Source organism: Pipistrellus kuhlii, unplaced genomic scaffold, assembly GCF_014108245.1.
Source record: "Pipistrellus kuhlii isolate mPipKuh1 unplaced genomic scaffold, mPipKuh1.p scaffold_m20_p_20, whole genome shotgun sequence".
Classification (NCBI taxonomy): Eukaryota; Metazoa; Chordata; class Mammalia; order Chiroptera; family Vespertilionidae; genus Pipistrellus; species Pipistrellus kuhlii.
In genome coordinates, this window is record NW_023425516.1 from 1,335,999 (window position 1) to 1,361,605 (window position 25,607).

General features: G+C 51.1%; 1 protein-coding gene across 1 annotated transcript in view; it reads right to left on the minus strand.

Annotated features, from left to right (window-relative positions):
- Positions 1-25,607, minus strand: part of CCDC60 (coiled-coil domain containing 60) — a 96,121-nt gene that overhangs the window by 52,789 nt on the left and 17,725 nt on the right. The gene's annotated exons all lie outside the window — the stretch shown is intronic.

Sequence of the window (25,607 nt, forward strand, 5' to 3'; positions counted from 1 at the left end):
GGATTGGCCATGTTGAGCTTGAGCAGGTAAATCAGGTCGCCTCTCTTCCCCATCCTTTTAAGCACCCCACTCACTCTTTCCTTCAGGACCAGAGTGACTTTCTTAAAATATATTGTGAGTGAACATAACTTGTGAACAACACACACACACACACACACTCTAATTTCCTCACCAGGTATTTGAAATTACGTGATCAAAACCCTGCTTGATGTCATAGCCATGTGCCCATCACTCTCATAAATGTCTCATTTCACCCTCCTCAGGAAGAAATGACAACACTATCCACATTTCACCTCCCCCGCCCCCAATTCCCACCTCACTTTAGTGGCCTGTGCACCAGGAATTCACGCTATTGGAACGGAGCAGATTTGTATTGACCTGATGGTGCCAAACAATCTAGAGCAGCGAAGCTGAACTGTGCCCTCAACTTGACACAACATTTTAGCAGGACAGGAGCCTCCCACATGCCCCGCAATTATGCCTGCATTTTGCAGGATTCTCAGGAAACCGTGTTCATGATGAGCACCGTTTAACTGCAGTGGTAATAAGCTGGCAGTAATAACTGGCTATGAGTGAGGGCAGTCTGCTGGTCAGGGACTTATAAACACCATTCGATATGGACACAAGTCACAATTACAGAGCATTCACAAATCCCTTGTGATGGCAGTACCACCATACGGATGATAAACCTTAGAAAGACATCTCCTTTGGCCCGGCAGCTCTGATTCTAGCCACGGAAATGATGCATGGGGATGAAAAGGCATCAGTGAGCATGTCTGTAACAGTGCGGTGAACAATAGTGAGCAACATGTTTCTCCATGTGAGCAGTAGGCATGGGGTAGGGAGGGGCGGGGAGGGGAGCAGGGAAAGGGGTGTAAAATCACAGTCCCTCCAGACAGCGGTGTGTGATGCATTCGCATTTGGCGCTAGTATTTATTGTGGCTATCGACATCCATGTTACAAAATATGAAGTACTTAGATCATAGAGAGTTTTAAGACTTATATTTATAAAAATCGATAGAAATTCCTAAAATGTTGTATAACCTGACATAAATTATGTTTTAAAACATCGATAGACGGCAAAGTTTATGCTTAATTATAAAACAAGCTGGAAGGAAATATAACAAACTGTCAATAGCAATATTATCTTGGGGCATTTGAATTACACATAAATAATAATTTTTTTACATGGGGTTATCTTTTTTCCTTAATTTAAACTAATTTACATATATGACTTCTGTAGTAAAATAATAGTGTTTTTCGTGTTTATAAAGCAATTCTGACTAATTCTACCAATATAAGCAAAATGTGATTTTTTCAATGCTATTTTAAGTTGAGTAATCTAAATGTCTGAAATGATGAAAGTTAATAGTTTATTTTAAGGCACTGTATTAAGCACTCTGCAGGGTCTAGGCAGGAAATCAGAGCTCATGCGGGTAGTTCAATACAGGGAATTTCACTTAGGGGAGCAGGAGTTGCAAGAGCTGAAAAGCCAAGTTAGTGATGGCGAGGTAAGCTGGAGATGGCAGAAGGCCGGTTCCACCCCACTCCGGAAGCCAGCTGGAAAGGGGCTGGGAAATGAGTTTACAGGGACCAGCCCCATGGGGAAACAGGAAATGGAAATGAAGGTCAAAAAACGAATGATTAAGGTGATAGTTTATGCAAATACTTGGCTACAGGTTCTGACCAGCCACTTTGGGGCTATCAAGCAGTTCTCTCTTTGCAGATGGTAACTTTGTGTATTCCTAATCTTTTGATCCTAAGCCCCAGAATTTTCCATGGCTTAGATGCATATCCAGAATTCTTCCTCCCCACAAGGTCCCCTCAAAATCATTAACAAAACCCACAAGTCTAGGGAATCCAGGACCCTCCTACCGCCCCGAGGAGTGTTGGGTACTATAGATCTGTGTGGACCACCTCCTCCTGCATCAGAACTTGCATGTTCTAGGCCTCACATCCTTCAGGTCCCTATCGCTGACAAACAACCTGGTGCTAAATATTTCCTCCCTCACACTGATGAATGTGTCTCCCCACCCAGGTGACACATTTGCAATTCAACTCTACATTTAAGATTGTATTTTGGTTATGAAACTAGCTAATGAACACTGTAGAAAAATTTAGGAGAAAATAAAAGCCGAGTACAACCCCATCACCATCTCTTTCATGTCCTTGATCTTGCTCTCTGTGAGGGCTCCGGGCAGCCGGCTTCCATAGGAGCCATAATGCAGCTGACTTGAATGTTCTGACCTTGCTTCCCTGGGGAGTGCCATCGGCCCTAGGATAAGGTGACCAGACGTCCCGCTTTTGGCGGGACCGCCCCGATTTTTAAAGATTTGTCCCATGGCGTTTTAAAAAAGTCCAAAAGATTTAAAAGAATCTTTCCAAAAATTGGGACTTTTTAAAAACGCCTCGGGACTCCGGACAAATTGTTAAAAATCGGGACTGTCCTGCCAAACGCGGGACTTCTGGTCACCTTATCCTAGGTCTTGGGAGCAGGACTGTGAGAAATCCAGGTGTTCAGTCAGGAGTCAGGGTAAACACTGATGTGTGTGTGTGTGTGTGTGGGGGGGGGGGTCAGGGGGGGTGGGGAGGGAGGAGAGAGCTCAGACAGATTCAAAGCGAAGTCTTAGGTGGGGATGATTTTGGGGGGGCAGGTATATTCACATTTAATATTCATGTACTGGGCCCTAACGTGGCTCAGTAGTTAAAGTGTCAGGCTGGGCACCCAGGGTCATGGGTTCAATTCCCAGTTAAGGGCATGTACCTGGTTTGCATGTTTGATCCCCAGCCTTAGGGCATGTGCAGAAGGCAACCAATTGGTGTCTTTCATATGGATGTTTCTCTCTCTCTCTGCCTCCTCTCTCCCACTCTCTCTAAAAATCATTGTAAAAAATAACTTCAGGTGAGGATTAACAAAACAAAACAAAACAAAACAAAAAAAACTCGTGCTGGAACTGGAAGCGACTTGGTGGAAAGTGACGGCTGAGGTGGCAGGAATACAGGGAAAGAGCTGCTTTGTTGTCTGAAAGGCTCAGGTTGGCATCCCGGCTCTGCCACTTAGGTGTTGAATCATCGCAGGCGAGTTACATACATACCTCCCTGAGTCTTTCCCCATCTGTGAAATGGTGCTAAGGCTGTCCTACCAGTAACATTGTTCATCCAGGTGCCATACAGGAGCCCAAGTGCCCGAGTCCATTTAGATCTCACCGTATTACTCTTCCCATTTCATCGAGGAGCAACCTGCTGCTTCAAACGCTGAGAACACCATGCTTTTAGTAAGAGGCTGAGTCTGGGTTTGAACTCAAATTCCAGTGACATCAAAGCACGTGTTTGTGATTCTACCTCATTCTGCCCACGCCGCATCTTGCATGGTGGGGGCCAAATAAGGGAGAGCAGTTGCCAGTTATGAATTTACAGATATTACCTCCAAAGCATGCCCACTGAATTTCAGTCACAAACATTTTTATACAACAGAAAATCAAGACGATTTGCCGAAGGTCATGGCCGGAAAGCCAATCTTTTAAATAATCTGTGGTTCTCTCTTCTTTTATGTAAAAATGTTCCCAACCCCTCTTTGTTATTTCTTATAATTTGATCTACTTCCTAGAATCAGATTGAGATGGAAATGATTTCCTGCTAAATGTACTTGGGCTGATACAGACATCGGGGAACAGCTGGGAGGTTCTGTGGGTGGTGAGGGGAGGGAGGAGAGGCAGTAGGATGAACATATTTCAGACGCATTAAGGAGAGGCGGTAGCCAAAACTGGTTTGGCTCAATGGATAGAGCTTCGGCTTGGGGACTGAAAGGTCCCGGGTTCGATTCCGGTCAAGGGCATGTACCTTGGTTGCATGCAAGAGGCAGCTGGTCAATGACTCTCTCTCGTCGATGTTTCTGAGAGGGCAGGGCGGGGCGAGGATGGGCTCCTGACTCCACTGTGGGGCAGGGCGGAGTTATCCTCTATTCTGTGGCTGGACTCCAGCCCTCACCCAACCAATCAGGGTCAGCCGAGGCAGTGACATCACCACCGGCCTGAGTAAAACCTCTGGACTGGGCGAAATTCGCTCTCTCTTCCGTCATGCTGCCGGTGTGAGTGGGACAGAGCCCATGCTAGCATGGAAAAAGGCTCTTTTGTTTATTGCATGGGACTCAGCTCCCTGGTGGTCCTTGGGCGTAACAGTTTCTAACCCTGTATCTCTCTCCCTTTCTCTCTGTACAAAATCAATAATATATATATATATATATATATATATATATATATATATATATATATATATATATATATGTGAGAGGTGGTAAAGATAGAGGTAGAGAGTGGGTACACTCCATGGCGAGAGCGACACGTGAGCCCAGGGAACTTGGCTGCACACCGATAGACCCTTAAGCTTTTGTTGGTGTCCTGGTGGTGATGGGCACTTCCCTTCAGGGAGCCTGAAGGTTCTTTGTCATAAAGACATAAGGCAGGTACCTACCTGTTCACACGCAGACCCTCCAAGCTGAAATATGATGAAGTATGCTGTTGAATTATTTTTTAAAAAATTAATCCTCACCCGAGGATATGGTTTTATTGATTTGAGAAAGGGGAAGGGAAGGGTGAGGGGGGGGAGATAGAGAGAAATATTGATTAGTTGCCTCCTGTTGTTCTAACCGGGGGTTTGAACCCAAGATCCTATCATCTATCCGAGTGTCAGTGCGGTGTATCCACCATCAAAGGGACCTTTAACTCTTACAAAACACTTCCCATATCTGTCACCAGCAACGTCCGCTCTGGCAGAGAATGCCCCACCTGGGAGCAGCTGAGAGTGGCTTGCCTAGGACGGAGTGGGAGCCTGGGTGAGGGAGTGTTGTTTCCATTGTTTTACTTAGTCCTCATGCCAACAGGGATGAGCTATCCTCATTCCTATTTTATTGAAAAGGAAATCCAGGACCTGAGAGATTAAGCCACTTATTCAAGGTCACACAGGGAGTAGGAGGTGGAGCTCATTAGCTTGTGTTCCTCAGCACCCTCCCCACCCTTATCTAATCCAGGGGCCAGCACACTATGACCTGTTGCTGGTCTTTGTAAAGCGGAGTTTTACTGGAATATGGTCGCTCCCATTCATTAACTGTTATAAACCCAGGAGATTCAGTTTCTCATCTATAAATGAGGAGTGTGGACGAGAGACAGATGTCAGTCTGGTGGCCTCCATGACCTGTTCAATCTATGCAGTATTTATAATTATCGGCAATTCATTTCTACTTTAGAAATCATCATCTTTCACATACACACCCAGCTTTCTAGCTGTGCAACCTGGAAAGTTCCAGAAAATGTGGAGTGTGCCGGCTCCTTTGTGAGCGGGGCGGGCTGTGGAACGAGGGTATGCCCAAGGCTCCTAACTTGACAAGTGGTTATGGAATTGCTACCCATCAGCACTGTGCCACCAGCCTCACTTGCTTCTTTCAGACAGTGATCAAAAGACCCGTTTTACAGAAGGAGAAATGAAAGAAGCACAGAGGATGCTATCCTAGGCCCCATAGCTGGTCAGCTGTCAGAGCCAAGACTGGAATCCTGCTGTGATGGTTAATTTTGAGTTTCAACTTGCCTGGGACACAGAGCAGTCATGTATTTTGTCGAATGGGTATTTCTCTGAGCGTGTTTTTGGAGGAGTTTAACGTTTAAATTGATAGACTGAGAAGAGCAGATTGTCCTCGCCGCTGTGGATGGGCCTCATCCCATCAGTCGAAGGGCTGAACAGGGAAGCTCTCTGGCCTGGCGGCCTTTGTGCTAGACCAGTGGTCGGCAAACTCATTGGTCAACAGAGCCCAAGATGAACAGTACAAGGATTGAAATTTCTTTTGAGAGCCGAAAATCCACTTCTGCACATGGGCCAGGAAGTTTCCATCGCACTGTACGTGTGTGCCCGCACAGCACATGGTATTTTGTGTGGAAGAGCCACACTCAAGGGGCCAAAGAGCCACATGTGGCTCACTAGCAACAGTTTGCCAATCATGGGGTTAGGGCATCAGTTTCCCCTGCCTTCAGCTTGACTGAAACATTGACTCTTCCTGGGTTTTGAGCCCGCCAGCTTTCAGAACTTACACCACCTGCTCTCCCCCTCTCCAGTTGGACAATAGCAGAGCTTGGGACTAGGGAGCCTTCGGAATCACATAAACCGATTCTTCACGATACATCTCTTTATGCCTATGTCTGTATGCATCCCATTGGTGCTGTTTCTCTGAAGGACTCTGACTAATACATCCAGAGTATTTGGAACTTGGGTCTTCAACTATTAAGCCTCCCAGAAAATTAAGTCTTTCCCACCAATCCTTCGTGTCAGAGGGAAAGGTACTAGTGTGTGTGTGTGTGTTTTCTTAAATCCTCTCTGTTTTCTAAGGTGGTGATTGGTTTGTGGAGGGGAAGATGAGTGTGAGGGACGGGCCCTGGAGAAGCACAGAGAGAGGATGAATGGTCCCCATTAGTAAAGGCGACTTGTGTAATATGCAGGGTGTGCAGGGAGCTTGGGGCCGGGGAGGGAGGAGCTGACAGGGGTAGAGAGGAGGGGGGTGTGTGTGTGATAAACATGTTTAAAGGAGTTTTATTGGTTTTCTTCCATGAGAGGCAGTGTGATCCTCCCCTCTATCTCTCCCCAGAAACTTGCGGTGAATCACACATGGGATGGGAATTGTGCTTTGAGGGCCCTGACAAGGTGTGAGCCAGGGGTGGAGGGCAGGCGCAGGTGGAGAATAGGATGTGGGTTCGGAGTCCAGGTCTCTGTGTGACATCAGGTCAGACGTGTTCTCTGTACCTCAGGGCTCCCCCTGGCACCTGCCCAGTCTCCCCTAACGTCTGTGAGGGAACTAAGAGACCTGCTTGGTACACAGGCTTTGTGAACCTACCATGCCAAGGCAGTGTCCCTGTCCTTGTCCCTATATCAGGAGTCTCTGGGTTTTTTACAAGACGGAACCACAAATTACAAATGAAAAACGTAGCATGAGAGAAATTACAAAAATATTTCCAAATAAACTAAGAGCAGATTAATTAAGGCTACCAAGAACCCCAAGATAGACAGCAATGGTAGTGATGCAGCAATATAACAATAGGTGGCGCTAGATGCCATAGCTTTCAATCAAGTCCGGCTTTCCCCCCTCTCCTGGAAATGAAAATGAGCTACCAGCCTCAAGGAGCCCCATTAGCTCTGGGATTGACCAACAGCCAGTGTGCTATCCACCCAGTTTAAAACAAGAGAAAAGAGACATAGAGAAACGTGGATCAAATGCATTAACCTCGGAAGCTCTTTTGAAATACTGATATGCGAGGCGGGCAGTCCAGCTGTTGGGCACCAGCAGGCAGTGGGAACCCACAAGGGCAGCTGCTCAAAGTCCTGGAGGAGTTGCAGGACGCCAGCCCGGGCTGTGGCCACCGCCTTGCCAGCAGCGCTTCTGTTTAATAACCACAGCCGTGCCTGCCTCTTCAGCACCTCCCAGGGGTCTAGAAACGCGCTTGGCTAGAGATGGCAAATGGCCTCCAACTCCAGTGCCTGCTTCCATCTACCCATCAGCAGCGCTGGCTGTCTGGAGCCCCTGCAGTCCAGCCTCCTCGGAAAAGTGCGCTTTGGTTGATTCGCAACGTCTGCCATGGCCCCAGGAAGGAAAGGCAGTCCATGACATACCCCCGGGCTGGGCACGTCACCTGCCTTTTCTCATCGAATCCTCATGACCACCCCAAGAGGTCAGCATTGTAATTCTTCTTTTTCCCATTTTTTAAAAGCGTTTTCTGATTCAAGAACCTGAGACCCTTACCAGTTGGATAACTTGCCGGAGGTCAGTCAGCCCAGTTCACTGTAGGGCGCCCTCCCTGTGTTACCTTTCACACAAGTTACTCCCTTTTTTGAAAGGGAGACAAGCTCCTTGGCGATTCATCCTAGAGAAAGGAAACAAGTCGGGACCCAAGAAAGCCACTCTCCTTCTGTAGTGTCAGGTCAGGGGTTAGAGCCCATGTGGCTCCAGCATCCCTCTTCTGAGAAGAAGATACTAGTAAAGTCGACTTCTGTGCAGAATTCACGTGAACCCCTAAAGGTCCGGAGAAACACAGCCGCCCACGGGTTAATAACTGTCCACCCCATTACCACCTGAGGAGCAGGAGCAGAGCCGGCTAAGCCGGAGGTGCAGGGGGAGGAGCCGAGAAGCAGATCTGCTGGGGGCGTGAGTTCCCCTAGGAATGAGCCTCCACGTGACCCCGAGGCTGCTGTGATATTAATTCCATGACGCTGCCTGCAGGATGCCATTTGGTGTCCAGTGACATGGACCATGCCACGAATCTGGGACGGGCAAGACCAGCTTGACTCTTTTTTTAAAAATGCATTTTTACTAGAGGCCTCATGCACAGATTCGTGCACTGATGGGGGCATGGCCTACGGGGATTGGCCTGCTGTGGGAGCACCACTCATCCTGGTCAGCCGAGCGACTGAGGACCTGTCCTGAGTGGCTGTGGACCCGCCTTCTGGGTGTCTGCCCCATGGTGGTCAATGTGCATCATAGCAACTGGTTGACCAGTTGTTCTGGTCGTTCTGCCATTTGGTCGCTGGGCTTTTATATATATAGATTGATTTTAGAGAGAAAGGGAGAGAGAGATAGAAACATCCATGATGAGAGAGAATCATTGATCGACTGCCTCCTGCACACCTCCTACTGGAAATCGAGCTGCAACCTGGCATGTGCCCTTGACTGGAATCGAACTTGGGACCCCTCAGCCCACAGGCTGATGCTCTATCCATTGAGCCAAACCAGCCAGGGCTGGACTCTTTCTTAATTACGTACTGTGATTTAGAAACCGACTGCACGGTGACAGGGAAAAGGCACCATTCCTGCCTGCCAGGAGCTCCCAGCACTGGAGGAGACGGCAGGAAACATCATTCAGCTCCATGTGCCGGCATCACACCCAGCGTAGCGCGACTGAGCGGAACAGGCGTGGACGGAGAAGTGTTTCCAACAGAGAGGGCGGGAGGGCCCGGAGCAGAGAGGATGTGGGCTGGGTAGCGATGGTGTGGGACACAGGAAGCAGCCTTCCAAGGCTGGCCATGCTGCTGAAAAGCCGTCAGAAGCCACTTCAGCAAAATAAGCTTAAAGACGAGGGCCTGGGCTAAGGACCAGAGATGAAGCCTTCAGTTTCATGTCATTTCATTTTTTTTTTTTTTGACAGGTAGCATTTTCATGTGGTTTAAAAACACACAAAAGGGTATGCAGTTTTTAAAAAAAGATATGTCTTTATTCATTTTTACAAAGAGAGGAGGAGAGGGAGGAGAAGCATCCCTGTGAGTGTGAGGCTGTCACTGTGATGTGTCACAATTTCTCTGTCCCTGGAGGAAGGATGCGGTCCCGGTGTGTGGACCCTGCAGTGGCCTGGCTTCTGCCTGAGGGTCACAGGAGCGGGCACAGGGCAGGGCTGCGAGCACAAGGCTCTGCTTGTCCTCACGAGGTTAAAAGGAAACCAAGCAGCGCCCATTAAACGCGTTTCTGTTGCTGTATCCAGCTTCCCTCTTTATGATGTCTCAGTCGTATTTTTCTCTCATAGTCTTATTTTTAGCATAAAGTTCAAAACCACTGATTTAAGCAGCTATTACGTGCATGCTGTAAATTGTGTTTTCTCTCTTTTCTAAACCCAGCCTTGCGATGTGCTAGGGAAGTGTGACCTTGTCACGCGGTAGCGCGGTCTCTGACACAGTCCCAACACCTCCGAGCGGTTTCTTGGCAAGTATTTGTTGAGCGAGTGGATGACGGGGCAGAAACAAAGCTGTAGCATTCGTTGATTTTTATCTTTCAGGCACCAACTCATAGAGCCTGGGAAGCTGCATTATGGGTCTGGAGCAGAATGTGGGTGTTCTGCACCCCGATGACGCAGAAGTAGTCAAAGAGACATGAGAGGTGGATGAGGTCTGCAAAGTAGAGGTCAAAGATACTCTCTATGGCGAGCGGGGCAAGAAACGCAAGTGTAACACAGTTGTTTTGTATTGTTTATTTTAAAGATGTTTTTTGTTTTTCGTGCAGTTTTAAGTTCACAGCAAAATTGAGCAGAAAGTACAGAGAGTTTCAATATGTCCCACCTTCACAGATGACCAGCCTCCCCATTATCAACATCCCCCATCTGAGTGGTCCATTTGTTCCAATGGATGCACACTGCATCATTGTCATCCTGACACATTGTAACACTGTCACCCTGACATACTTGACACTGTCACCCTGACACATGTGACACTGTCACCCTGACACACTGTGACAGTCACCCTGACACACTGTGACACTGTCACCCTGACACACTTGACACTGTCACACTGACTCATTGTAATTCTGTCACCCTGATTTATTGTCATACTGACACACTATAACACTGTCACCCTGACACATTGTAACACTGTCACTCTGACACACTGTGACATTGTCACCCTGACACACTTGACACTGTCACCCTGACACACTTGACACTGTCACCCTGACACACTTGACACTGTCATTCTGACACACTGTGACACTGTCACCCCGAAACATTGTAACACTGTCACCCTGACACACTTGACACTGTCACCCTGACACACTTGACACTGTCACCCTGACACACTGTGACACTGTCACCCTGGACACACTGCCATACAGAGTCCATGGTTTACAGCTGGGCTCCCTCTGTGGGTTTGGACAAATGTATACCAACATGTGTCCATCATGATACTCCAACTGCCCTCAAAACATATTTTGAAAAGTTACTTAAATAGCCAGCGGAGGAACTTATATTTGGGTGGGGATGGGAGTTGGGGTAGGATGGGTAAGGATACAAAGAAACCAGGCCCTCTCGTCTTTCAGAAAAGATGGTCACTAAATGTTAACTGTATAAACGGAGAAACTGAGGTAAAACTTAAACCATTTGGGTCCCTGGAGAAATGATGAGAAGTGCTGGGAGTGGCTGCCTGGGGGTGGCATCGGGGGTAAGAAGTGGGCAAGGAGGAGGGACTCCTCTTTGGGAGAAGCCTTCCCTGGCTATTCTTTCCTTTTTAACTTGTATATATTTTACATGAAAAATTTTTATATAAAAAAATCATAGGAATATGAACGCTCTATAGTTGGAATTAAAATACAGAGCCCCCCTTTCTTCCCATGAAAATTAACAAGCATAAATATCCATTCTCATTTCGGAGTCAAGACAAAATTAATTTGGAAAAGAAAATACAGCCAGGGAGCAGAGCGAGCAACCTCAGGAAATGCAGGGAAATGTAATTGAGTAAGAATTATCTCTCTAATTACTTCTGACCAAATCAATAGCGACGCTAGATGAGAAACCGTGGTCTCCGCCAATGAGTACCAGGTTGCGGAGACACTAATTGGGGTTCAGCCTTGTTTGGAAAAAGCCGCCGCCTCCCTTCTCATTGCTGGTAAACATGGCTCCCGGGGTGAGGAGAGGCGGGAGAGGGCTGGCTGGCAGCGTGGGGTGGGGGAATAATAAGCTAAACCTGCTTATTATTGTTTAATGTGGCCGCCTGCCCGAACAGAGAGCCCTTCCTCCAGAAAGCAGGGGTGTGTGCCCTGGACTGTGTCAAATGCTCCTGCTCACGTGGTCCTGGGGCCACACCTGGGAGAGCCACAGAGAGGGAGGGAGCCAGACCCCACGGAGGCGGGGGAGCAAGGGTTTGTGTTTGCAGAGCGCAGGACTCTGTGCAGGAACTGCAAGGTTTCGGTGAAACCACCATGGATGTGCCTTAGGGGGAGGAGCCTTGTCCCAAAGGGTCCTTGCTGGGCACACCTTCTAGATCTTTCTAACACCCGGTACTTGGGGTAGGTTAAGATCCTGTCTAGAGCTGGGATTCAGGTATGCCCCATCTGCCTAGCCTTGTGCAGACGTACCTACCTGACTCCATCAATGTTGAGGTCTCTTGACAATTGTTGGGGTCTTCTCACTTCCCTCTCACTCTCTGTGCCTTGCTCCTGGTTCTCCTGCCCTTGGACTTGTCAGCGACTCCTCCCCGCTGTCCAGGGCATGTCGATGTGCTTTCATTCAACAAAGGCTTCCTGAGCCTCCGAGGGTGCCAGCCCAGCGCCCGATACCCACCCCTTCCCAGCGCTCCCTCTCAGAGTCTCAGGGGGCAGTCAGACAATTAAGCAAGCTACCAGACATGTGCCAGAGGCTGTGGTGGGAGTGGGCTTGGGGCTGTGGACACTTCTAACCAAGCCAGGGCGAAGGGGCTTGGGGATGAAGGAAGGGAGGTGTCTGACCACGCAGAGTGTGGAAGGACTAGGAGGGTCTAAGGATGAGGAAGGAGGACGGTGTCGCAGGCAGAAGTAAGGGCCCATGCAAAGGCCTGGACGAGTGGTGAACTTGGGACTGAGATGGCTCAGCCCCAAGGGAGCGCACAGATGGGGCAAGGGCAGGGGTGGAGAGGAGGGCAGCAGGTACCACGGGCCGAAGCTACTGGTAGATGGACCGCTGGACGCTTGTCTGCCCGAGACCATTTCTCTTTTGTGCAGGTTAGGCCACACTGCATTGAGCTTTTCTATCCTTGGCATGGAAAAGGGTCTTGATGGTGATGTTAGTGCATTGCAAGTGTTTGTCTAGAGGACCCCAAACTATACCCCAGGGGTTTTACCATCCCCTTGTGGCTAGACGGAAGGCCAGGGCAGGCCATTGACGTTAGAGTCACCAGAGAGCATCAGAGTTGGGTGTTTCCCCAGCACAGCCCCCACCATGCCATGGTAGGAACAGGAACACGGCCCTGTTCACGGAGGGCCTCCCAGCGCCAGGTGCTGCTGTAGGCGTTTTACACCATTAACCCGTTTCACTCACTCTTGCAGCACATTTTGCAGGCCGGCACTGCGATTGACTGCCTGTCCTGGATAGAAAGTGGAGTTACCGGGAGGCTAGTTGCATTCCCCCAACAGCAAGGGGCAGAGGTGGAGGGCAGTTTGGTTTCCAAGTCCGTACCCTCCTGCTCCACGATCAGATGAGCAACCCAGACACCGAGAGGCCGTGGGATTTCCTAAGGTCAGAGGAGGGTCAGGACGGACACACACACACACACACACACACACACACACACACAGGTCCTCACCCCCAGCCTGCCACAGCAGGTACGCAAGGCAAAGCCGGGTGGGATAGGAGCCACACAGACCCACGTTCACTGGCCAGGGTCTTTGGCAAATACAACACCTCTCTGAGCTGCAGTGCCCTCAGGCACAGGGCCTGCTTCCTGGGGTTGTGACGGAGATTCGAAGTGCTAACAAGGGTGAGGGTCGCGTCTCAGGATGGAGCTGGTTTATGGGGTTCTCGGTAGATACTAGGGTTGATGTGAATGTTATAATTAACGAGCTGTGCTGTTAATGAAGATGTAAAATGCAGGTGATCTGCACACGACCATGGGCAAGTCACTGAATTACCATGGCTGTGGTCCCATCAGTAAAACAGGGTTATTATCCGCCCTTTACTCATGACACGAGAGCATTACAGGGATTAATTAGAAGTTTTATAATGTGCAGTGCACTTTGATGCTCTATAAACATGGAAATGTGATGGTTGAATATTTATATAATCACTGTTACTGAAGATCTTGAATTGCTTTACTGACGTTAAAAATTCCCACTTCCCAAGGGGGTATAAATCTGAGCTGAATAAGAGAAGATTGGGCTCTTATTGTCTGCCACCTCAACAGGACTGGGCATCAGGGCGTCAGGGGGCTGAATGCAATGCCAAAGCTTTGGGAATGCAGAAGAGGCTTCAGGGCTAAGGCCGAGTCTTAACTCCAGTCACCACCAGCAAGGAGCACAATGCTTGACACAGAGCAAGCACAGGAGAAATGCTTGATGAAGGGAAGGATGGGTGGATTATGGATGAAGGATGGGTGGATGATGGGTGAAGGGTGGATGGATTGATGGACGGACAGGTGGATGGATGGACAGGTGGATGGATGGACAGATGGATGGATGGATGTCCATCTGTTGATGGATGGAATTGTTAACCTCTTGGTGATGGCAGATTAGATGGTTAAGACCCCAAGTACTTGGGCCACAGTAGATGGGGAGACACCTCAGGTATTGGAGAAAAAGCACTTAGACAGGGTGGCAAATTGGAAACATACTCGGCATTGGGCAGACGTGGGCTCCCAGCCGGGTGACCGTGGGCTTGGACTGAAACTTCCTTCATTTGGAAATGGTGCTAATGTCTGGCTGCTTTGAGCTGAAAGTAACAGGAAACTCCAGCCACCGCTGCTTAACCGCTAAGGAGGTTCATTGCTTTGTGTGAGAAGGAGTGCAGAGTGGACTGGTTAGAGCACATGTGTCAAACACAAGGCCCGCGGGCCAAATCCGTCCCGCCAGGCCTTGCAATGTGGCCCGCACCGCGCTGTCATCACTGCACTCCGCTGCGTTTCCATCACAATGACAGTTTATGACTGTTCAGTAAACCATTCGGCCCGTGATTTAGGCTGGATTTTAGATTTTGGCCCCTTCTCTGATTGAGTTCGACACCCCTAGGTTAGAGGTTCGCCATGTCCCTGAGCTGCCCGGTCAGGTCTCCACAAGTCAGCTCTGCGCTCGGACATCCTCCTCTCATGCCTCCTCAGGCAGCTCTCAGGTCCAGACTTCCTCCTCTGAGGCCCCTGGCAAGCCTCCTTTGATGTCTCACTGGCCCAACAGGCTGGGCTGGCCCATCCTCTGAAACGCCAGGTGAGAAAGATTGCAGCGACTAGACACGGGCTTCTCAAGTTATGGCCCCTGGACCAACACCATCAGCATCACTTGGGAGCTCATACCTATGAATTCTGGGTCCCACACAAGACCAGGACCTCAGAGGCTGGGGCCAGGAATCTCTGTCAGGCTCCCAGGGGGTTCCTGTGCCCACTAACGTCCAGAAACCACTGGGTTAGACGATTGAGCTGGGATGGACTTTGCTGAGTCAACTCCAAAATGTGGATGAGGATGCCAACCGTAGAGGGTTTGATTTTAAGGTCCCTTCCGACAGGAGGCGCTGTGCCATCACCTCCCCTCCCCCGTGAGAAGCGGCCCACACAGACGAGACCCGCTGTGGCCATGGGTCCTCCTTCTATGGCAACGTCAGGCCTCATTCCCTGGTTGGGACCGGCTTCCTGGCTGGGTTCCCACTCACAGTCTGGCCACTTCACAATCTAGAACGGGCTGCACAGTGTCCCCCAAAACTCATGTCCCCCCTGGAGCCACTGAATGGGACCTTTTGGAAATAGGGCCTTTGCAGATGCAGTGAGTTAAGAGGAGGTTGGGGTGAGCCCTCAATACAGTGGCCGCTGTCCATGCTTCCTTCATGACAGGCAGAAAGAACAAGACGGGATGCATGGGAGAAGCTAAAGAAGCTAAAAGGGGGTGTGGAGGGGACACGAGGAGAGAGCATGGACTTGAGTGTCACACAGACGTGGGTCTCAGTGTCCTGCTTCCTGGTGGAGTTGCCTGGATGAGCCCATCACCCTCTCTGAGCCTCTTTGTTCTCACCTGTCCAAAGGTGAGGATGCTCTTAACACCTTCCTCACAGTGTGGTTGTAACCATTAGACGCTGTGCGTAAAGTGCCTGGCACATAGCAGGCTGTCAGTCAATGGTGTGTTTGTGTGTGTGTGTGTGTGTGTGTGTGTGTGTGTGATGGGAATATTACAATTCAACAAGTATTCTCTGGGGGCCTATGAGGGATGTGCCATTGTGCTGAGGTCTTGGGGCTCAAAATGTTGAAGCCCAAGGTGCTTGGGGCTATCGAACACTGTGTGCGAGACAGAGGTGTGTGCGGGTGCTCTCTTCCTCAGCCCTTGTGAGTGCCTGGCGGCTGCGTGCATCCCAGCTGGACCAGGGGAGGCCACTGACCTTTCCTCCCCGCCCACACCCCCCTCCAAGGGCAGTTCCATGACATGAGTCCCGTCTTCCTTGCTGGATCTCTTCGCTGAACGTCTTCCTCAGGAGCAGGAAGCCACAGACTGGCCTCTCTCCCCTCTGGCACCTGCCCAGGTGTGGACACAGTCCCATGCCCAAGGCTCTCTTCTAACCCTGCAAGAAGGTGCCACCTGCAGAACTTCCCTGGAGCGTGCCCTCCACGGCCGAGCTGATCGATCACGTGTGTCCTGTGTCTGTTCGGCACATTCTAAAAGCCGCTACTGCAGCCACGTTTGAGAAACATATACATCCTCCTGGGAGGTGCATTTCTGAACCCGCGGTGTAGGCGGGGCTCAGACAACATGGACACCACATGTAGGGATATGAGAGCAGGACAAGGAGTCCCTCGTGAGACAGGGCATAGCAGCAGGAACTGTCAAGTGAGCAATGGCGGAGGAAAGCCCTTTGTCATTGCCGTCATTGCAGAGGCAGAAGCTGAGGCTCCGAATGGCTAAGACTCACAGCTGTGAGATGCACAGCTGTGAAGCGCGGAAGTTGGCATTCCTGTCCGGGTCAGGCTGAGACTGGGTCCACGCTCTAACACGGATTCCCATGCCTGAACCATTGAGCCACAGTCCATTCTCCCGGCAATTGATGGCTAGTAACCAAGGCCTCAGAACATCTGTAAGTCCTGAAGGCACCCCGTGGGGACGGCATTTAAGAGAAGATGTGCAGGCTGAAAAATGACACAGAGGCTGTGGAAACGGCATGACGGTTCCTGCAGGCCCACCTCTGGGACATCCCCAGAGAAGCTCCCATGCTCAGAGACTCATGGGAGAGGAAGATATTAACAAACAGGTGTTTTGTTATTATGGCAAGCAGCACAGGGGGAAAGTCTAGGAAGCGCGGTGTTCTGAGGGACCGGGCCTGCTGATGACACTGAGAAGTGACTTCTAAACGGGGACCCGGATAGTGACATCCACGCCTCTCGTCTTCTGGAAGCGGGAGCAGCTTGTGCAAATGTCTGGAGGGGGGCACGTACACTGTCACTGCCAGAGTAAACACATGAACACATCTCATCACAGCATCGCATGCAATGACCAGACGTGAGGAGCCACCGGAACCTGCGTCGGTAGGGACCCGGTGATGTGAACCGTGGCTCAGTAACACTACTGAATGTGGGGCCGCCGTTATAAATAATACATCACGTGTTCATGCACCGATTCCACCAGGCAAAGACCTCCAGGCATGTTCTTAAGTTTACAAAGTTCTACCTGTGGTAGAACCCCATTTATGCCAAACAAAACCATCTTCAAAGTAAAGGATGTGGAAAGCTTCACACGTATGCATTCATCCCTCTGAGAAAGGGCAGGGAGGAGCCACGTGAGAAGATGGCCCGTGGGGATGGGAGACGGACAGGGAGCGATCGTCACAGAGGACCTTGCTTTTTTTAATGCATGTACAGCAGGTGCCTTTTTGTCAAACAGGTTTCACTTACAACTTCTGTCATTAAAAATAATGGGCAGTAAACAGCTCGCATGCTCATTATAGAAAAATCCAGCAAGTGCCGGGTGGTAAGTGTCGAGCTCTGTGAGCCAGAGGGCGTCCGTTTGTTTTAGCCGCTCTTCGGGGTTCCTGGGAACAAAGGAACGCTTCTCCTGGGGCCTCAAACGCCCGCCTCGTGTGCGGCACAATTACGGCGGCAGAACTTGGTGTTTTTCATCAGAAGCTGCTTGCCTGGCAGACAGTGTCATTTTCCTAACCTGCCTACACAAAGCTTTGTGGGAAGTGGCTGCGCAAAGTGAAAGGGCTGTGTCATTCGAATGAGAGAGAGAGAGAGAGAGAGAGAGAGAGAGAGAGAGAGAGAGAGAGAGAGAGAGAGGGAGGGGGAGAGGTGGGGGCGGGGGAAGGCGAGCGTGTACACCCAAGAGCAAGCAGGTGGATGAGGCGATTCTGGAGAATTCTGTATAGAAAGATCTGCCCTGTGTCTTACAACACCAGCTTTCTCCCCCCCACCCCCTCCCGATTCTGGTAGCGTACAGGTTGGACCTTCCGGAGGGAGCGGGGTCTGAATGCCGGACGGACAGTCGTAGCGCAGAGGGGGGCATGGGCTGTGTGGTGATTGTCTTCCTGTTGCCGCCGGCATTTGCCAGCTCTCATTCCTGGGTTGGGTACCATTCACAGTAAGGCTCTCATCATGCGTGAGGCCAGTCAGTCATTGTTTTCTCTGATCCTGCCGTTTCTGCCAGGCCCTGGCCGGAGAGTCTCTGGGACTGCAATGCCGTCACCAGGTCCTTGTGTCCAACAGCCCTCGAGTGGCCGCAGGGAAGACACACGCCTCAGAGCAGCTGCACAACCGTGTCTCCCAGACCAACCGCCCTGCGCTGTGTGCCCTCCCCTTCCTCAGAGCGAGCCCCTCCGCTGAGGCAGCCCGGCCGGCACTCCTGCAGGAGAGGAGTCCGGAGAACGGGGAAAGGAAAGGAGATGGCAGAGGGGAGGACACGGCTTCCTGACCATCAGAAAGGATGCTTCTCTAAGAAGATCGCCCAGTCTGTTCGCTGCCCAGCAGGAGAGAACAGCAGGACTTTCCCAGGCAGGTCTAACCATCATCTGAAGTAAATGGCTGTGAACAGGGCAACCCGGGGCTGCCGACCACACAGAAGTGAGGTGGGAGTGCTGGTCCCTGTGACCAGTTTCCAACAGTCGGGCTGTGGTGAATAGAGGGTGCCGGCCAGCCTTCGGCAAAGCACCAAGGACCGAGGGCTTGTCCCCACCCTGGGGGTCGGAACCCACTCATCCAACAAACACAGGAGCTGCTTTGGGATCCACAGGGAGTGAAGCCAAGTGTGCCAAGCTGGGCAGCCAGCGGCAGAGAGATGGCCACGGACGAGCAGGTGACAGGGACCCACACAGGCTGCCTTTAAGCCTGGCTGCACCAACGACATGATGCACACAGGGCCAACAGGGGCCCTGAGAGGTCCAAACTGGCTGTAGCCCAGAACCAGCCCCTGTGGAGCCCTCCCCACCCCACCCCCAGGCAGGCAGAAGCCAGGGTGGGTCCTTGGATGAAGCTAAGTCGTGGGTGTTGGCCGGGGATGGCACAGCTGTCTTCTCCCGGCTCCGGCTCCCTGAGCTGTAAGGAACAATTTGTCTTCCAGCCTTGATTGGCTGTCAGTGACTCGAGTATTAATTTCTTCTCGAGCTGGCTACATTACAGCCAACAGAGAGGCGACAAATGGAGTGGGAACCACCGGATACAGAATCCCGTCACCGGGCTGCTTTATTAGCTGTGGTAAGAGATGAGGCCGGCTGGGCCCCTGTTCTTTTTCTTTCTTTCTTTCTTTTCTTTTTTTTTATGAAGCCGACGCCGAACCCCCTAATGAAGCATCTTTTATTTTGCAGCTAGATATGTGACCTCTTTCTCTCCCTCTTCCTCATCTGTGTGTGACCTCTTTAAAGATGTCTCCAAAGCAGCCAGGCAGAGAGATGCCAGGGAAACCCAGACACCCAGATCTCTCACTGCCTATAAAACAGCCACCCATCTCATGCCCGGGCCCTCTTGTACGGCTCTTGTCTTTTTTAGGTTGTGTTTTATTCAGGGATCCGAGGGCAGCAGGAATAGAAGTACAGTCATCCAACTCCAGTGAAAAATGAAGGAAGGCATCTAATGGCAGCGAAGCTCAGCTGCCTGCTCTGTCTCAGGCTCTTCAGAAAGGCATGGTGCTCAGAGCTGCTCTTTCTTCATGTCTGGTTCTTGATTCTCCCGCTCTGCATCTGGCTCCTGTTTCCTGACAGAACCTGTAAAAACTGTGCTGACATGGTGCTCCCAACCGTGGGCTTCATCGGATACTCGGTGGCTATCTGGATCAGTGCTCAGAGTCCAGATTCCCAGATAAGAGACTGTGATTGGTGCAGCCTGGATTGGGTGCTTTCTTCTGTCCAATCATGTGGCTTGGAGGGTGGGACTCTGGCTGTAGAGTTTCCCAGCTCAGAAGCTGGGAATGCGTGGCTGGATCCAGAATGACGTCTTGAGGACTTCCAGAAAGGGATGCTTTGGTGGCAAAAGCAGATCTGGACTTCAACCCTCTCCACCCAACCCCTTCCACACCTGTGCCTTTGCATACATTAGTTCGTTTCTCTAAGCCTTGGTGTCTTCACTGGGCACACGGAGGTGGTGTTTCAGGGTTGGGTGAATGGGTTGACACATGTCTAAATGTGGGGGAAGGTGCCTGGCACACGGTAAGTGCCCAGTAAATGGCATTCAACTCCATCCTCTGGCCTGCCTCCAACTTCAGCTGCTTTGGTGGGGACGGTGCCCATGCACGATGGCAGCGCCCCGCCTCCAGCACCTGCACCTGCTCCTTAAATCTCTCCCCAGAGCGCTGGGGGCCTGCTGGGCCCACAGGCAGCACAGGCGCAGGTGAGACGGAACTAACACTGCTCAGCACCCCAGCCAGCGGAGGATAAACCCTCCAGCTTGCCTTCTGCGATGGTTTCCCGGAAGGAGGTAGGGAAGGAGAGACAAATGCCAAGGGTCAGGGGCATTTTTAGCTCCTCGTGGTACAGGGGAGAAAAAGAGCTTCTTCCTAACATTCGAGGGTGTCAGGACGGGCGGGAGGTGAAGCAGACACAGCTCAGTGGCCCAGCATTTCTGGAGAAGCACAGACATCGTCACATCACTGTTGTTTAAGATGTTTCCATGGCTTCTCCTTGAAGTCATGATCAAGGTCAAAATTCTTGGTAGCAGACTTCGAAGACCTCATGGTTAGCCCAAGTATACATCTCCATCCTCATCTTCTGCTCTCTCTTCTTCTCTCTGCCCATTCATTCATCCATTCATTCACTCACCTACTGAATGCCTCCTGTGGGCCAGCCCTGGAATAGGAGCCACCTGGACCTCGTTGAGCTCACAGACACTAGTCACCCTTCACCAGGTAGGTGCTCCCTGAGCACTCCGCCCTCCTCCTCTGTCACCACCTTCAAATGTGGTAAGTGTCCAAGATGTTTAGATCCAATAGTTGGAAGTTTGCAAAACGCCTGTGAGATACGTGGCCATCTCCTAGAGCGTGTGTGTGTGTGTGTGTGTGTGTGTGTGTGTGAGAGAGAGAGAGAGAGAGAGAGAGAGAGAGAGAGAGAGAGAGAGGCTAGGAGACTTCCTGTTGCCCCACTCCACAATCCGAGTGCACTCAGGCCTGTTTCAGAGGGGCCTTCCTTCCTGCCTGCCTCCCCACACACATGTCCGAGCAGCCACCAGAGTGGGTGGGACTTTCTCTTTGTGTGCTTTTTGCACATCTGTATGTAACTCACACCTGCACTTCGCCTCCTGTAGTCATGCTAGGCGTTCAGACTCCTGCCTGCTTAACTTTTAAGTCATTACCCGCTCCAGCAGCTCCCTGGCTCAGCTCACACCAGGCTGCCCTTCCAAGGCCTAGCCTCTCCCGCACGCACGTCAATCACCATCTGCATCTGGACGCAGGTGAGCCACGTGCGTTACTATGGCGATTAAATCTTCCTCTGATCATTTGCACGCTTCACTGTAACTACTACTTCCAAGGGAGACCCGGCCTACATCACGTTTTATTGAGGGCCCACTATGTGCCAGGCATTATGTGGTTATGAGAGTGGGTGGTTGCAGACTTGCGGTGGGGATAAAATAAGATGCTGGCTCACCCCTCCCATGCTGTCCTGTGTTCTCTTTAATTCTGTCATCAGCAAAGCCAGGAGCAGTGGTATGGGCCCTGTGGGCCCTCAGTCAACCCTCACTGATGGCAGTGGGCCTGCCCTGGCCACTCCTCAGTCAAGCCCAGGCCACCCACCGCCTCCCTGGGTGCCCGGCCCGCGGAGCATTTGGGTGCGCTCCGCCTGGAAAATGATGTCCTGTATATCACCACTTAAGCCTAATTGCGAGAGGCTTGGAGGACGCCCCATGCGGGGTGCTTTAACACTGGCCTGTTAGGCTGCCATAAGCGCTTCATGATCTGTGCCATCCGCAGGCACGGCTATTTTCAGTTTCCTAGCAAAGGCTTGGACCGGCTCCTGTTATGTGTTTTTCCTCTCCCCTTCACTGCCTGATTGGCCACTGTCTGGTATGTGACCTCTCCAGGCCAAGCCGGAGGTTTCTGGAATGAATGGAGAACGGCTGAGCAAAGCCTGTCATCCGATGGCTGTGCCCCTCCGGTCCTGGGCCCACCAGGACGTGCTGGCTCTGGGCTGAGCATTAATTGTCACCGACAAATTAGTGGCTTGCCATCCAGTGCAGAGGCAGGATGTGCTCCCTGGGCCCGGCTCTCTGCGCTGTCCAGCGAGCCCACCGCCTGTGCCAGGCTTGGCCCGGGACAGGGCTTTGCCTGTGATGTTGTCCAGGCTTGTGCCGTGGGAGTTTGGCAGAAGAAATCAATTTCGGCAATGCGGGGGTCAGAGGCTGGAGGGAGAGAACATCTCAGCCATGTCCTGGGAGGCGGGTGCAGTCTTTGCTGAGAGTGTGGACAGACCTGGGTTCAAATCCCATCTCTGACACTTATTAGCTCCATGGCCAGTTACTCAGCCTCTTATAAAGATTAATCGAGATACTCGGGGGCTGGCAGACAGTAAGCACCTCTTTATGCTTCTTGGCAAAGCGTGTAAGAGCCTGTGTTCACAGTTACAGTTGATGGAGGAGAAATGCGTAGAGGTAGAATGGAAAGACTTTGAAACCACATTGCCTGGGTTTGATTCCGAGTTTCCCCATTTATTAGCTATACGCAAAAAGGCAGGACTTTGGAAGGAATCACACTAAATAGCGAATGACTCCTACTTCTGGGGTAAGGACTGGTCTGGGTGATGGTCCAAGATATTCTAATCTTATTTGTAATATTGTGACTGGTTACAAGGTTCGTGTGTTTATGTTATAATTAGTGCATGTCAGACACTGAGAATAAAAAGGAAACAGAACTGGTTACTTGAGTTTCCCAGATTTTCGTGGGCCACATAAACGAGGCTTTCTGATATTTGGGAAATCATGCTGCTGCTCCGTCTCCGTCTCTTGTGACTTGGGTGGAATATTGAGGGGACGGTCTCCCTCCAGCTAGTCTGGTGGCAGCCGGTGGATACTCTTGGGCCCAGTGCCCAGTGAAATCTTTCTCTCACCCCAAGTCCTTGCAGCTTCAGAACACCCCCCTATTCTGAAATGGGGAAGGCACCCCTATCCTCCCAACGGAACCCCACTGCCTATAGTGTGGGCCCTTTGGGAAGCAAACCGGGTAAGTTGCTTGAAGGATAGGAACCAAAGGAGGATTGAGAACGGGCCCAACAAAACCAGCATCCTACGCTGATGTCTGCCTTGGGCTTAGGTCAGTCCCGTGATCGGTAAAATGTGGCTCACAAGTCACATTTGGCCCCTTGGGTGTGGCTCTTCCACAAAACACCAAGGCCTAGACGAGTCTATTATGTTAAAGGAGTGGCGTTAGAAGAAGTTTAAGTTTAAAAAAATTGGCTCTCAAAAGAAATTTCAATCGTCTTAATATTGATATTTGGCTCTGTTGACTAATGAGTTTGCCAACCACTGGGTCAGTCCCCTGAGTTATTTGAGGGCAAAGCCTTGGAGCTCAGGACACTCTGCCTGAGCAGCCCAGCTGGTGACAGCTCGGTGAGGGCCCCGGACCTCGCCGTTTCTGCCCAACGTGGGACTCTGCGGGGGGCAGCCTGTGCTTGGAGCTCTCCTTCGAGCTGGCCGAGCCCTCAGAGCTGCCCGGAGCCAGACTACTCAGTCCCCTCCTCCTCTTCCCCGGTGTCTGAACTCACCACGGGCGGTCTCAAGGCTTGTACCTCCTCCTTTAAACTATCATGGACAGTGACCAACAGACCCCTTGCCCCAGTGGACATGGCGACCTGTGCCTCCGGCCAGTGAGCCAGTGCCTTCTTTGTGATTGGATGCCTGCAGGTGTTCCTGAAAAGGCGGGACAGGAGGAAGCAAAGTGGTTGAGGAAGATTCCCTGTGGAGTAAGGCAGCTTGGGAAATCCTAGTCTTAGGTTTGAGCGGGATCCCTTGACTCTGCTTCCCCGGGGTAATGGCACCTGAGAGTCTATGGAGGCAGACGGCCATGAAATAGAGAGAGGACATGTGTCTGATATGCAGATCTGGCGGGGGAGGTGGTGTCGTGTCCTCTTCCGACACCGTCACCTTTCTCGGTGTATTGTGATCCTCCCACCTGATCACCACTTTGCTCTTTATGCCAAAGGAAAGCCAGGAGAAGAGGTATTTTGGGGAGACAATGGGCAGGTTAATTAGGGGCTCTCCATTGGCCAGACTTTACGTGAAGGGCTCTGAGGGAGGGGGTGGCCACTACAGGAAGGAGCTGGGGACTTGATTCATTTTGAAAACTGGCCCCTGGCCTTTTGGGCAGCCCCCCCCCCCACACACACACATTCCACGTGCACCAGGAGCACATGAGATTAAATGACACCAGATCTACTTCCCTCACAGCTGCACTGCTGTCCATGCCACTGAGAAACGTCTTTGTCGCGCGCAGGAAGCTGTTCGGGTCAAGGAGGACACTGCCCCCCACTCTGAGCCGCACCCCATGCTCTGACTGATTCAGTCAAAGCCAGCCCTCGGTGAGCTGCGCGCAGAGCCTCGTGGACACAGCTGTTTGCAGCTGCTGAGGTGGGTGCAGCCCAGGGGAGAAGGCCAAGGCGTCTTTCCGGGGAGCTAGTGGGGAGTCGGGTGGGGACGGAACCAATGTGAGAGAGACTGTGCGAGTTGCTGGTGCCATTTCCTTCCCGCCCTGTGCATGGTGACGTCACAGCGGGCGTGGAAATTAGTCACAGTGGGTGTGTTTGTACCACAGAAATTGGCGAGCACTACACACTGGGGTTTTTGGGGCAAAGATCTCTGTCTGTATAAACCGGTTCCTGAGACGCATTACGGTATTCCTAAGCCCTACCATCCCTTAATAACATTTCTCATCACACCCTTTCCTTCCCAAATTGCAATCATCTGTGGGAAGGATGGGCAAAAGTAGGCTTACAGTTGTATGTGAAACATAGAGTTTACTCTTGTATTACTATTTATTAATTATTGTGTTGTTTTCCATACAAATAACTGTAAAGCCTACTTCTGCCTCACCCTGTATATATTATTTCTGCAGTGTCCCCTTTCCTAGCACTTCCATGTACTGCTTCCGAAGTTAGGCAAAGGGGTGAATCTCTCTGCGCCTCAGTTTTCTCATCTATAAAATGGGGATAAGAAGAGCCTCAAATCTTATAGGGTAGTTGCTTCATGGTTGCCATGGAGGAGTGGTGAATAGATCGTGCCTGCTGTTTTAATACAACTCGTCTTCACAGTAATGGGGACACAGGCATTGTGGCCCACATGATGAAGGGAGGAGAGCCCCCAAGGCTTTAAGTAACTGGATGAGTGTCACGGCCCGTAAGCGGCAGAGGCAGGGCTTGAACTCAGGGCTTTTTGGGATTCCAGGGCCTGTGTCTAACTCCCTCGGCAGCATCGGCCTTCTTCCTCTGGTAAGTCAGCCTCCCTCTCCTCAGCCCTGGGCAAGCGCAGGTATTCTGCCAGGAGCTGACAAAGATGAAGTTTTCCTCATTTCCTCCGAAGAAACGTTTCTTGCCTCAAAGAGAGAGCAAGAAAGGAACTGGTTTAAGTTCATTTGGAATTCCGAGTTCATTATCCACGCCCGTGGCACCTGTCTGGGTGACAAATGCAGTGCGGGAAACGTGCTCCATCACTCACGTTTGGTCTCTGCGCTGTCTTAACGGGCGTATTTTAGAAACACCTGG